At 37.6% G+C, this 12,238-nt stretch overlaps 1 long non-coding RNA gene across 4 annotated transcripts in view; it reads right to left on the bottom strand.

Annotated features, from left to right (window-relative positions):
* The window catches only part of LOC106946028 (uncharacterized), a 120,691-nt gene that overhangs the window by 32,808 nt on the left and 75,645 nt on the right, over positions 1-12,238 (bottom strand). For all 4 annotated transcript variants that reach the window (XR_001424675.1, XR_001424677.1, XR_001424674.1 and 1 more), the window contains one exon: positions 9,174-9,278. This is a non-coding gene — a long non-coding RNA (uncharacterized LOC106946028). The remainder of the gene's footprint in view (positions 1-9,173; positions 9,279-12,238) is intronic.

The following is a 12,238-nucleotide window of genomic DNA, read 5'->3' on the forward strand; positions in this document are numbered from 1 at the left end:
GCCCCCTCTCTTCTCCACAATCCTCTTTGCTCCCGGTGTCCCTAAGCACCTCGGCGCGGTGAAGGTGGCTCGCTGAGGATTGTCTTAATCTCTCCTTTTCCTTCAGAAAATGGCTAAGCCAACCGAATGTCACTCCAAAAACCAATTGGTTACAAGCATATATGTTTTTTCCATGCTTGCTTTTCTCCGTTTCTCGTCGTGTAACTTTGTCACGTCTTCTTCTCTCATTTTCACTGCAAAAACACAAAATTTGGTATAGTTTCTAAGTTTGTCTTGAAATAAGACAAACCAACTTAAAAGTAACTTTTCACAACATATTAGAAGATTCTTTAATTATAACAAACTGTTATAATTATAAATTAACTTATAACATGAGAAAAATGTCTTGTTAAAAGTCTAATAATCTGCCAAAACAACTAGTACTTTTTGAAGTATTTACTTAAAACAAACTAGATTTTGCTGAAAAGGTAATTGTAATTTAGTTTTGTCTTATTTCAAGTTTTCTAAGTCTTTTGCAGTAGAAACTAGACCAAAAAAACTTGGTAAGATTTTGTGTTTTTGCAGTTTACAAAGAAAGTTGGGACACCTTCCTGAAAAAAATAAAATAAAAATCACTGAAATTTGAATCTGTTCTGTCTGTGTGGGAGGAGGAAAGTGAATAATATCTTTACTGCTGTGAAGCAGAAGACCCCCAGGGCTCCAACATGAAAAAGGCCTTTAACTGTTATTACTGAGGACAAAGACACACAAACTGAAAAGATACAAAACGACCACAAACCACAATCGTAATTTGTGGTTTCTCTGTTTCCCCAGCTGTGTATTTTACCTGTGATTTTGCCTGTTTCACAACACTTTGTGTTCGCTTTACATGTTTTGTTTCTGTTTTTCCACTCCAGTTTAGTAATTGTGCTTCTCCTTTTGATCTCTTTAGTTTAACAGTTTGGCTCTTATAAGCAGTTATTTTGTGTTTTACTGCATGGCTGACTCTTTGTGTGTCCTTGTGATCATTTGAGATCTTAAGGTTTGTCACTTTTGTGCAAAAAATGTCTTTGTCTTCGGTTTTTTAAGCCTTTTTAGGTCTGTTTTGTTTTATGTAGGGGTTTTTTAGAACACCTTGTGCACGTGTCTTCCTGCTGAGGAAACATTTCAGCTCAAATCTAACCTCATATTGGTGCTGTTATACATTAGTGAACTGTTTTTGTTTTGCTCCATATGCTGACTGAGAACGGCTGAGCATTTCTTCTTACTGCCAAGAGGAGTTGAGGTCATTTCAAGGTTGAGTAAGTTCATAATAAACAAAATAAGGAGTGAAAAACAAGAGCAGCAACATGTTTTTGTTTTTTCTGCTGAAGCAGTAAATCCTGAGCCTGCCTTTTAGTCTCCAGTGTTTTGGGTTTTTTGGGATGTTTTTAGCAGAGCTGCTATTAGCCTTCATGTTAATCCCCTCAGAGAATAAACTCATTAGAACATTAATCACTGGATTCTAATTACCTCTCTCTCTGTGTGTCTCTAATTCAGGTACTTAGACAAGCCACCCCTCTCTGAACCCATGGGGGAGAAGTTACAGTAAAATGAAAAGTAAATCAGTCAAGCGAGGTCCTTGGCTACAGTATGGATGCATTAGCTTGTTTTCTTTAAATTTTTAATCTAAACTTTGCAAAGCTGAGCATCGAGGCTGTTGATTTGACCGTTTTTGAGCAGTTTTATTCATGTTTTCTAAACATTTTAAGGATTTCTGGGTCATTAAAATGCACATATTGAGAACCATCATAAAACTTTCAGATGTGATTATTATTATTATGAGTGACAAATTGAAAATGCCAATTTAAACTGTTTATTAAAAGGGATTTATTATGGAAAATTCATTTTTTTGCACATTTTATACTTTCATTTCAGCCTCAACAGTTTCTAGAACCAGATCAAGTAAAAAAAGCAAAAACATGTTTTGTGCCGTTTCAAAAGCTGACGAGAACTGCATCGTTACCTAGCAACCCCAGCTGAGCCTGGCCTGTTACCTAGCAACCAAATGGGAGTTCCAGCACGTTTGGTCAGCTGTGCTCATGTTTTGTTGTTGACTTAACATTCAGAAACCACTTGCTGCATTGTTGTTGGTTGCACAGGAGGCTCCACTTCTACTTTTCAAAGATGTACGGTTGTATAATTGCGCATCCTTTTGCAGCCATTTACAATTGAGAGAGTGAACGTAGAGCTGGGGGGCGTGGCCAGCAGCAGCGTCCGGGTTTAAAATGACAGGACGCCCCAAACAGCTGCTTCTGAAAAGAGCTAAGAAAACTCAAAATCTCGTTCCCTAAAAATGATTTTGTGCAAAAAATATAATGAAGATGTTGAAGGAAGTATGTCACCTTAAACCAGGTATACATAATCCTTCGATGTCTGAACAGCAGTCTGACTTCTGGGAGGGTTTTCTTCAGGTGGTTCATGGAAAATGTTTTTATTGAAGTGACTGCTGTTTTTAAAACTTTAAAAACTGAAAATCTTCCTTTTAGTCTTCAACAGAACTGATGGGAAGCTACAGTTCAAAAAGAAAAGGAAGAGAAACACTAATTTAAGGGAGTTTACCGATATAAAAGTGTTTTTTCTCTCACTTCAGATGGTTTAAGTGTTTAGTAATATTTTATTTGAAATGATGTGAGAGATCAGTTGTTTACGATGAATCAGAAGAGCAATCAGCCTGAATTTAACAGCTTTAGAGGCTAGTTTCTGTTTTTCTACAGCTACGGCTTTTTGTTTTTCCTGTCAAAGTCTTTTTTTAAAATGTTCTTCAGATTTGTGTGATAGCTGAATTATACCAGGAGGGATTTAATCATGCAGGTCAAAGCGACTATTAAACAGAAATACATAAGACACAGATCTCATCTTATTATTATTATTATTAAAAACTCTATTTAAAATGTGTGGCAGGTTGGAAACTTTTGTTTTAATTAATGCGTCTTTTGTCTGATTTAAAAAAAACTTAAAAACTGCTTGGGTTTAATTTCCAGCTTGTTTTTGTTGATTAAAACTAAGAAAACAGTCCAGTCTGAATGAAGCCAATTAAAGTGATATTTGGTTCCAAGGTTAGCGCTGAACAGGCGTTCGCACCTGCTGCAGCTCCTGACTGGGAGCAGAAGTGGAATCCCTCTTAGCGCTTTAAGGACCTTTTGTTTCAGATGAATGTTTCTGCAAACCTGTTTACTTCCTGCACAGGAAAACTGTTATTTTTCCTCCAAGTGTTTTGGATATTCACCGTCTTTTGCAGACAAATCCAGAAGGAAGAGCGCCACCTGCTGAAAGTCACTTTATCAGAGGTGGGTAGAGTTCCCAAAACTTTTACTCAACTAAGAGTAGAAACTTCATAATAAAATTACTCAAGTAAAAGTAAGTAAAAAGTACAGCGTAGTAAAATACTCCTAAGTGTATATATTTTTCCAAAAAGCTACTGTAGGTGAATAAATGTAACTAGTTAGTAGCCATTTCTTGACTTTTCAGTGAGACCCAGGAGCTTTAAGACAATAATTCCTTAAAATTGATTATTTTAAAAAGTTCTAGTTCCACCTATAACAAAATGTTTTTCCATAAATTAAATCTGCCAGTTGATCTAGAAGTTTTTCATCAATACTAAGGATTATTGATTTGTGACCAGCTCCTATATGTTGCTGAAAGGTTACACCTAAGTTAGTTTTGTCTTATTTCAAGTGTACTGAGATATTTGCACTAGAAACTGAACCAAAAATACTTGGTGGTATTTTGTGTTTTTGCTTCTGCAGCAAGCCGAGTTGGGTAGAAACTTTAACTTATCTTTATATTTTGGTTCATTTGATGATGTCATTTTTAAATATTAGATGATTGATCATTTGATCAGTTACTCAGTACTTGAGTAAACTTTTTACCAAATACTTTTTTACTTTTACTGGAGTAAAAATATGTTGAAGTCGTGCTCCTCTTGTGGATGTGGTGTCATGGGGCGGGACGGGGGGCATTTTGCCAACGTTTTGTGAGGATGTGTGTGTGTGTGTGTGTGTGAGTGTGTTTTTGTCAGCTGGGAGGACACTTCCTGCCAACAGGCCAGAGCAGGCTCCAGCAGCTCAGGGAGGAAGGAGGATGGCAGTGAGCCGTGGAGGTGCAGCTCCTTCTCGTCACACAGGACCACACACACACACACACACACACACACACACACACTCCCCCCCTCTGACGCTGTTCTCCACATCTTCTCCTCTCAACTTAAGTGGAAACAGAAAATTAAAAGCGGCGTCAGGTTTTCATATTCTGAGTGCATCGCGGGCTCACAGGACCCGAAACCCCGACGCATTTAGTCGGCTTAAGCGTCACTTTAAACCTTAGGGGTGTGAGTGAGTGAGTGTGTGTGTGTTCTGGGTGGGACTCTTTAGCTGTCACCTACACACAACCTATGATGCAGGGTCTTAGCGGTAGCTTCTCATGGCTGAGTGCTCAGGACACACACACACACACACACACACGCAGCCGGCGTTGACAGGTGAAGGTAAACGAAGCAGAACTCTGCTAATCTGCCTCTGCCTGGGAGACGCAGAGCGAGAGGTGAAGCTCGGAGAGAGCGACGTCAAGGGTAGCCGTGTTTTCTTAAACGCTGAAATCTCACTCAACGACGTTAGAAACGGGCCGCAGTAAAGCGAAGTCTGCTGCTGCAAAGCTGCACATCCACGAAAGCAATCTGTGTTTAGAAAAATATCCTGGGGTTTCAGGAAAACGGCAGGAAAATATGTTTAATCAGAGGATCAAAAAGTTGTACTCAAGTCAGAGCAGCACTACTTCAACATGTTTATACAAAAGTGAAAAGTATCCGTCCAAGAAATTACTCAGAGTAAAAAAGTATTTGGTAAAAAGCCGACACAAGTACTGAGTAACTGATCAAATGATCAATTATTTAATATTTAAAAATGACAATCAGGTGGACAAAAATATAAAGTTAAGTGGAAATTTTGTTGTTTTAAGGATGAAAATGATAATTCATATAAAAAATAAAAATCAGGCAAAAGGAAGTTTTTTCAAATCAGCTTCTTTCAATAAAAATCTGATGAAACTTTAACAGAAACTGCAGGTGTGAGTCTGAGTCTGGTGGATTTCTGGATAAAACATGTTTGTTTTTCATTCAGTGGGTAAAAAATAAATAAATTTTACTCAAGTCAGAGAAGTAATACTTAATAAAATTACTCACGAAAAAAGTACAGCGTTGTAAAAATACTCCTAAAAGTATTTTTTTTTAAGTACCTCTCTCTCTTGTTTTTGTTCATTTTCACATCATCTTCAGATTATTCATATTTTCTGGATTAATTTGTGCTTTAGGACATAAACTCTCTTCACTAAAGGGATTAATATGAAAAGAGGAACTTGGTTATTTCTGAAGATATGAATCTTTCTGATTTCCATACAGATTCTAGAGTGAAGAGATATTAAAGATATTTCCTTTTCCACGATGTGCTGCACCTTTTAACCAGCTTTTGTTGACGTAACTGTGCATTGTAGAGGTTTTATAAACTAATCCTTTGCCCATGCCGTAGTATCCGCTGCTGCTGACAGACGGTTATTGATGCTGCATTGTCTGAGGAATCAGCCTAAGCTCGCATCCTCTGCCTTTAAGAGCAACATTTCCTCCTGATGGCTGCAGGAATCTTCAAATGAGATGGAGTAAAATACCTCACTCTCTACAGTAAATTAAATTTCACTCTCAACTCACCTCCTGATCTAAAGGATCTTTCACAAACTGACAGATTGCTTTTATTCTTGCCAGCATTGAAAATGATGAGTTCACTCATCAAACTGCTTCAAGAATGAAATAATTACACCATCAGGTCCTACATATATAAACATGTGTACTTAGCAGATATTTCATGGATTATAACTGTTCAACTGCTTAATAACAACAGTTGAACAGTTGAAATGAGTAAAGATCCACTTTATGCCACAAATGCATGTCAGGATGATGAAGCTACAGCAGCAGAGGACCGCACTAGTCAGTCACTAGTAGTCAGACTGACTAGTGCGGTCACTAGTGCACTAGTAGTCAGAAAATCATTTACACAGAATATGTCTATTCATTTACACAGAATAGACATAATAAAGTTTTTATTTTAGCTGCAGGGTCATAAATAAAATATTTACCAACAGTTTGGACTGGGGATGTAGAGGTGGAGTGAAACCGGAACATAGGGTGTGTTCACACGCGAAGGTCCGGTAGAATCGGTCCGATTTGGGACCAAACATCAGAACATTCATTTCATTTTCAGCTGCGGATGTTCTTTCACACCGAGTCCAAAGGACCAAACGTTTTGTAAAACCTGTTCCCCTCCTGGCCTGTGGGGGCGCTGCACCAAGAACCGCTGAAGGAAACGACACAAAAACCTCTGACAGAGCCCAACTTCCTTGTGTGGGTGCAAAATGAAAGCAAAAACAAATAAAAAGTGAAATTAGAAGGAGGCAAAGGGAACTGGTTCAGCGATTGGTCAGACAAGAAGGAAATGCAGAGGAAGGCTGGATGTGATTGGTCAGATTTATGACAAGGTTGTGATGACTGGCCAAAAGTGGTGGTGAATTTGTGTAAATTTTGTGAAGGATTTAATGAGCTGATAGTTGGGATCACAACTTCTGGAAGAACTGACTACAGCAGGCAGGGGTGCTGAAAGTGCGGCCAGGGGGCCATTTGTGGCCCTCAGACTGACTGTGTGCGGCCCCCAGCTGCAACTCAAAAATGATAAAAATTTGGCTGATACATGCAGATGGACACTTTTAATTTGTAATAAGGGTAAATTTATTACAAACATAATGGGACACAAATTTTTACAACCAAGCTTTAACAAAAAATCAAGTTTATCCAGAAACTTTTACTGAAAAGGCGACTTTGAAATCAACTTTCATTTAATTTATTAGACTTGACCAAATATAGCAAATGTTTTGAATGATAGTGACCCAAATCCTATTATTATTACTGAAAATGAATTTATTCAGTGGAGCCCAAGAGAAACTGAAAACTAGATGCTTTTCTTTAAATACAGCAAACGTGGAAAATCTGTTAAACTTTGAAATTTTCAACTTTTGACAAATTCCAAAAGTTGAAAGTCCAAGGTTAATCTCAAAATTCCTGAAACTTTTTCAGTAAATTTTCAAATTTTCAAACAGAAATTTTGCAATTTTTTCTAGAACATTTATGGGTTTCTGAAAATTTACTTTTCTTATTTACAAACTTTTAATCTAATTTGGCCCTGATACGCCACCGTAAAAATCCCTTTCAAACTTTGGATCTGCAATAAAAATCCATTTTGAAAAGATAAAACTAGACATAAAAATACATGACTTGACTACTTTATTTGTTTTGTTTTATTTGGATCTTTTGACTCTTTCAACTTTTGAAAAGTTTGTGCACCCCTGGGGGTCCAAACTTTCATTCATATTTATGAACATTTCAGCGATCTTACTTAAAACAAACATCTAGAAACTCAAATCTATCCCAGTGCTAAACGTATAAAATCATCTGAAATCAAACTAAATGTGTTGCTCCTGTAACAAAGTGCTGAATAAAAACAGAAGCAGCTGCTAAAACTACAAACTTTGGGGATGAACATAATAAACAGAGAAGTAAATAAATCTGCAGCGATCAGAAACATAACTTTCCAAAGGGGATTACTGTCATGCAGGTCTGAGAAAACAGCAGAAATCTGCATGTCAAAGCCGGAGTGTTGGTATAAATTTAGATGCATATGGAGCCTGACAGGCAGGCAGGGGAGATGTTATCATGCCAGCCTCGTGTTGTTTCTTCAGGTGCTTTTAAAGCAAGTTGGACCATGCAGCTCACCTGCCCTGTCTGCCCCTCACACACACACACACACACACACACACACACAGAAATACCTCACATCTCTTCACGTTCGCAGTTCTTGAGGAATATCTTTCAGCTTCTCCATGCGTCTCTACTTCTTTCAAATACCTTTATGCATTTCTACATTTTTCCTCCATCATCCTCCCCCTCTGCCCGCTCTCTTCCATCTTCCTGCTTTTCTTCCTTCAATCACACCGCCCTCACGCCTCCCAAGCCGTTGTTTTAAGTGAGTGTCATCAAGCTCACAGATGTTTAGCACCATTTTACCGTCGCTCTGTCACACACACACACACTTACACGTAACGCAGACACACACACACAAAGAGCAGGGCTGCTGGAGTAATCATGTCATGTAAATTACCCAGCATATCAAGAGGCCTCTTCACCTGCAATCAGGCTCTCAGTGCTGCAGAGCAACCCGCATTCAGCAACGCAAAAAAATAAAAAATGAAACTTTTTCCCCGAAATTAAAGTGCAGGAAGGGGGGAATTTCCTCATCTTCCAGGAATGTAATTTGAGAAAAAGAATGCATTTTGTTTGATGTCTGCAGTAATACTGTAAAGAAGTGTGAGCGATAACCTGAGTTTCCATTGACTATTAAGTTGCACAAATTTGGTTAATGGAAACACAAAACTTTGAACTTCTCAAATGTAACGAAATTAATGTATTTTTAAAAAAACTGCAATGAAAACACTTTCAGATCACATGATCGACAACAGGACGTTACTACTGGCAGAAACGACAAAGAAGACAACAGGAAGTGGTCATAGGACGATGGTGCTTCATGTTTTTTAATGACTTAATCCATGAATAAATTTATTCACATGCAATTTCAATTGCATTTCTCATTTATTGGAAACACTGCAATTGTGAAGTTGCACACATCTGTAAAGAAGTAATGCAGTAGTGTGGGAAAGTAGCGTTTTTATGACTTTAAGATTCTCCATGTGTCCCAATAACAGAATCAATAAAGATACGAATGTCCTGCACATAGTTTTACCTTAAAGTTAAAGCACTTTTATTTAAAATTATCTTTATAGGTTGTGATATATCAGATGTTTTGTCATCGTAGAAAGTCAAACTGTAAGGTTTGGTTTCTAACTGGACCCAGATGCACACAGAACTAGTTTCAGAAAAGCCAAGAGGTTTTAAAAAAAGTTAAGAGTTATAATTGTGTATCTGCTCTGATTTTAATGTTTAATCACTGACAGGTTTAAGAGTAAAGGGTTGTTTTTATAGGGAATAAATATTTTACACTTTTAGTTTTAGTTTTGACTTATCTGTCCCTTGTTGGTCTTTTAGTTTCACAATCCATCTTTACCTGCTGATCAGTGGAGAGTCGTGGGCGGGGCTAATGCTCAGCTCCAGACGTCATTGGTTGAGAAATGGGATTGGACCAATCACCACTTCATCACGAGGAACTTTCCTATAGTTGCGTAAAAGAAAAAAAATTCTAGTAATTTAAAATGAAAATACAAAAACACAGTGGAAATGGAACATTAATTACATAAAATCTGGTATAAAACCAAGGACTAATCTAATGCAGTAAGAAAAATTAAACTTATTTTGATAGCAATGATGTTAAAAATGTAATTGTAGAATGAATCAAACCTCTACAGAGATTGAATTGTTTTTCTATGACTTTGTGTCCAATCCATCACGAAACGATAAACTTTTAGAGGCGTCTACATCTAAAAGTTTGTTGGTCCAATGATGAACATTTCAATATGTAAATGTTTTTAAAGTCAGAACTCATGTCAGCTGCCAGTGATATATTGACAGATGAATCAGAAAGGTTTGCAGTCAGTCAAAGGAATAGCATTACCACATTTAGAATCCAACAAAATTAGACCCAAAGGGATCAATGTTTTTGTTTGTATTCTAATAAAGAGAAAAACTGAAGTGTGTTAGAATTAAGTTTGCTTCCAGATGGTGACCTGTGACTGCCAGGCTTTTTTCTGGGATTAGATTTGTGTTGTCTCCCTCTGCAGTTTGCAGAAATACTTGTCCTTACATGTACAAACAGACACTCAGAGTCTGAAACACGGTTTAGTTTTTGTCTCACAGAGAAACAAATCTTTTCTGCAGCTAAATTTGGCAAAGAACAGAAGGGCAGATATGAAGAGTAATAATTCCCAAACTCATTCACAGCTCAATAATACCCATTACCAAAGAAATAGATTATTTTCTCTGTCATTGTTGGCCTCACAGATTGTGAAAAGCTTCAGAAAATGACAAAAACAGATCAATTTACAACAAAATGACTTTAGGTTTGTCTTGATAATCATATTTTCTGGATCCTTGTTTTCTTTGATAATAACTTAGAATCGAGGATGTGGATTTTCTTTTGCACGTTGGGCTGATTACACCTTTTTCAGGTGTGTTTGGTGGAAGTAGGCCTTCTGTCAGACTTTACAGAAAATTAGCTGCATCTGGTTTAAAGGTGACCTATTATGCATCCTTGGAGAGGTTTGGATAGGTCTATGGTCTACACAAAACATGCTCATTACATTTTTTGCACAAAAATGATTCTGAGAAAGTCAGATTTTACTCTGCTCAGTCTGCCTCTTTTAGGCTTGTTAGGGCCTCTGTCACTTTAAATCCAGATAAGCTGCTGCTGGCCACACCCCTTAACTCAACCTTAATGCTCACATGTGAAAATGGCTGCAAACAGATGCGCAATTATATAACCGTGCAAATTTGAAAAGCAGGGGTGGAGCCTCCTGCACAACAAACAAGAATGCAGCAAGTGATTTCTAAGGGTGTTTTCACCTGATAGTCCAGTAAACTCGGTTTGATTCAGTTTGTTTCCACTGTATCAACCAAACCAAACTAACTACAAAACCTGTTCCCCTCCTGGCCTGTGGGGGCGCTGCATCAAGAGCCACTGAAGAAAACGACACAAAACCTCAGAAGACACTGAACGCAACGTCGTTCTCCACAAAATGTAAATAGCACTAGAGTAGCGTCAGATTTTAGTGGCTGTAGGACTTCTCTTTTGGCGTTCCTAAAAGGTCTCGTCTCTCGCTAGCACTAGCACAGCACATTTGTCTTGGTTGTGTTTAGTCCACTTCCTGCTTTTGGAGCGGTCTCTGGTCCACTTGGCGTTCACATATGCATTGAATTTATTTTAAAGGAACTGAGACCAAGGTTCACTTTTTTGGTCCACATCAGTTTGCATGTGTGCAAACGAACCGGACTTTGTAGGCAAACGGAGTGGAGTTTCATTAAAGTAAAATAATAAACAGGGCTGGTAATAACACTATCAGAGCTGCACCTCAGCTCAAGTCCTCAGATGGTTTCTAACTTTTTGCTCCTCTGTAAGAAGCTCTACTTTTCTGGCGACAATCGCAAGAGAAGGTGTCAGTTTTCAAGTGGGGGATATCTTTCATTTTTGAAGGAAACACTGAGGTCTGTGTCTCACACTGCTGCCAAATCCAGTCAGGCTTACTGCCCTTTACCTGCCACTGGCCATAATGCAACCGCAGCTTAAATTGTGACAGGCTTGGCAAGGCACAAATAAGGATTAGCTGTTTGTCATATGTGGTATATAGAATTGTAGCTGCATGTCTTAGTTAATGTAAAATGTAACTCAGCTTTTAATGTCAGCTGGGAATGGTGAAGACATGGATTAAATTAGGAGAAATCTTCAAAGTTATACTTGACAGTGTTGGTGTGACTCTTTTTCCTACATATGTGGGTGTTTAAACATTAGACACCGTATAATTAGGAGCTTTTTGTAGCATGTTTCTTAAACATAAGGTTTCTCTCTTGAACTTGAACAAATGTTTAGTTCGTAGATGTAACGCTCGTCTTAATCTGCTTCCTTTGTTTTTAGGTAGCAATCTGGTTTGACATTTTTGGAAATCACAAAACTGTGATTCTCTTCTAGGTTAAATATTTTTTATTTCTCCATTCTTTGATTTGGCTGGCGTACGTTAAAGGTCAGACCTACTGAACTGTGAAAAGAGACCAACATCAGACACTTACTGTCACATGTAAAGTAACATAATAGTTAGATTTGCCATTTCAATGCAAATTATCCAAAAAGAAAAAGTTATTCTTCCCAAAACTCTTCAGCAACCTGTTGTAAGAAATTATTCTGCATGGCTTCTCAATAAATCTGATTATGTAGCTTTTATCATCACTAATAATGGTGGAAAATAATAAATTTAGCATCACTTGAAACTATCAAACTCCATCCTGACAGTCTTATTTTTACACCCTTCATCCCAAATGCACTGCATAAAATGGAGAATATCTAAAATGACTGAAGCTCCACATGTTGCCCTCTTTGCACATTTTTTAAGTTTCTATTTCCAGATATAAGATTACCAGATGACATTCCAACTTAAAAAAAAGTTCAACATTCAGAAGCACACAAAT

The sequence above is a fragment of the Poecilia latipinna genome, unplaced genomic scaffold (genome assembly GCF_001443285.1).
Source record: "Poecilia latipinna isolate Pla-1442-1.1 unplaced genomic scaffold, P_latipinna-1.0 Scaffold173, whole genome shotgun sequence".
Lineage (NCBI taxonomy): Eukaryota > Metazoa > Chordata > Actinopteri > Cyprinodontiformes > Poeciliidae > Poecilia > Poecilia latipinna.